Source organism: Enhydra lutris, unplaced genomic scaffold (genome assembly GCF_002288905.1).
Source record: "Enhydra lutris kenyoni isolate GAN:26980312 unplaced genomic scaffold, ASM228890v2 scaffoldscaffold26, whole genome shotgun sequence".
Lineage (NCBI taxonomy): Eukaryota > Metazoa > Chordata > Mammalia > Carnivora > Mustelidae > Enhydra > Enhydra lutris.
Window position 1 is genome coordinate 12,371,710 of NW_019154110.1, and position 2,158 is coordinate 12,373,867.

Consider the following 2,158-nt stretch of genomic DNA (forward strand, 5'->3'; position numbering starts at 1 on the left):
AATCTAGAGTGAAAAGTAAAATGCCCTTCTCCTTAGAAAACGAGTTAGCTGAAAGCGGCAGACCGAGCGGAAGGGCGCGGAGCTGGCGGGCCGCGTCCACGGAGGAGTCGGAGAGTGGGGCGAGCGCGGAGGCTGTGGAGGCTGCGGAGGCCGCGGGCCGCGGGCTCCGCTTGGTGCGGAACCCGGCTGCGCAGTTCGCGCCGGGGCTCGGGGTGCGAGGAGAACCATGGGGGCCACTCTGGGCCAGCCGGGAGGGAAGAAAAGGAAATCGGCGGGGAGCTCCAGCCAGGGCGAGGGCCAGCTGTCGCGATGTCCACATATGTCTGCGGGGCGGAGAGAAAAGGAAGAAGCGAAGGAGAGCACCGTGCTGCCCTCGTCCCTGGTCGGAGCCATGGGACTGGCGTCAGTGGATGCCGGCGGCGGAAGAGCTCCATGCACAGGACTGAGAGCGCCGGGAGCGAGTCAGATAGCGGCCCTGTATGGCTACTGGTGTGACAAGTGCCCCGTAGAGGACCCAATGGCTAAAACAGCATTGCAACAGGCTGCGCGCCCTCCGGGCCCAAGCAGATCGCGGGGGACCAACCCGCTGACCCCAGATACAGTTGGAACCAGCGTATTGGGCCAGAGCGTGCAACTCCCCTCGGTTGAGCTGTGTCCCCTCGCCCTGGGGCTTCAGGTTTCCTAGGCTTGGCTCGGAACCGCACGTGGCCCAAGGCGGGTACTGGTGCTAACCATGACCAGCAAGACTTGTTTCCTGCTGCCTGTTGCCAGAGGATTGGGAGGGCTGTCAGCTTTATCTTTATGGGCTTTTCCCAGCCCCAACTTGCCCAGGCCCCTTTTTATCTCCCTCGGTTGCACTTGGCTTGTTTACTTTGTGAGGCCCTGGGAGCCAATGTCTAGGACCTGGGATGGGGAGGCCAGTGGGCAGGATGGTCAGAGGCCTGGACCTTGGGATGCTCAGGGAGACCCAGAAGAGAACAGAAATAAGACAGGAAGAGAGGCAGCCATGCACATAGAAAAAAGACCCACCAGATGCAAAAGAAGGGAGAAGAGCAGGGAGATGGAAAGGAGAAGCAGAGATAATGTAGGGGTGCCTCCATGATGGAGGCAGGAAAGGCAGGACCTGCAGCCTGGGCTCTCATTCTGATATCCCAGGACCAACTTCTAGAAGGGACCAGGCACTTGGGGCAGCCTGGTGAATAGTTCTAGACACTTGGGGAAGGATGGCTGTGCTTGGGAGCAGGACTAGGTCGTGCCTGTGAACTGGACCCACACAGCTGGCCTGGTCCTTAGCTGGGAAGGGTCTCAGTTCTTTGCCCCAAAGCAGAGCCCTTTGGAGCTTAAGTGTGACTGAGTGAACCAGCACATGTGAATGTGTGGGGAAGAATGTGAGGCCCCTGGCTGAGTTCAAGGCCTGAATCAGTGCTGCACTAGGAGAGTGTGGCTGCTTGAAGGACTAGAAGGCTCTGTGACGGTGCTTGTGTCCGTGTGAGGCTGTATGTGCCTGTGGGAGGGACCCATAGGGTGTCTATGGGAGTGGGAATGGGCAGGAGTGAAAAAGCCTTTGGTTCAGAAGTCTTTTCCTGACTGGTGTCTAAGGGACTGCGTGAGTGCAGATGGCTGAGTGGGGACCTGAGGGACTGCCCAGCCCTAGGCCCTTTCTGCAGGTGTGGAGCTTCAGGAGCCTGGGCCCTGCCCTCCTGGCCTGGCTGTCCTCTGGTGCCTACCCAGGAAGTCTCCTGGCTGCCCTGACCCAACAGTGAGCCTGGACCGTTATTAGGAAACAGTGAAAAGAGACCTAGGCCTCAGGCTCCACTGGAGCCCAGCAGGAGGGAGGGACTGGGGGTGCAGCTGGGGCAATGCCGAGAGGGCGGTCCTTCCCCTAGACCTGCTCATCACACAGCCCCACACCCAGGGCCAGCCAGACCTTGAACCGCACACAGACCCTCCCAGGTCCAGAACCCAGAGGGAGGCGACCACGGTCCTACCCTCTGAATTTTCTCCCTCCCCCAGCTCAGAAGGGGGCGGTGTCCACGTGCGCCAGGGAGGCCTTTCCCTCCCGGGCCCAAAGTCCTTCGGCTGGCCTGGAGCGGGCTGCGGGGCCTCTGGCGAGTGTTGACCCAGGCATGTGACTCGGTGTGTGCTGTGCCCGCAGGAG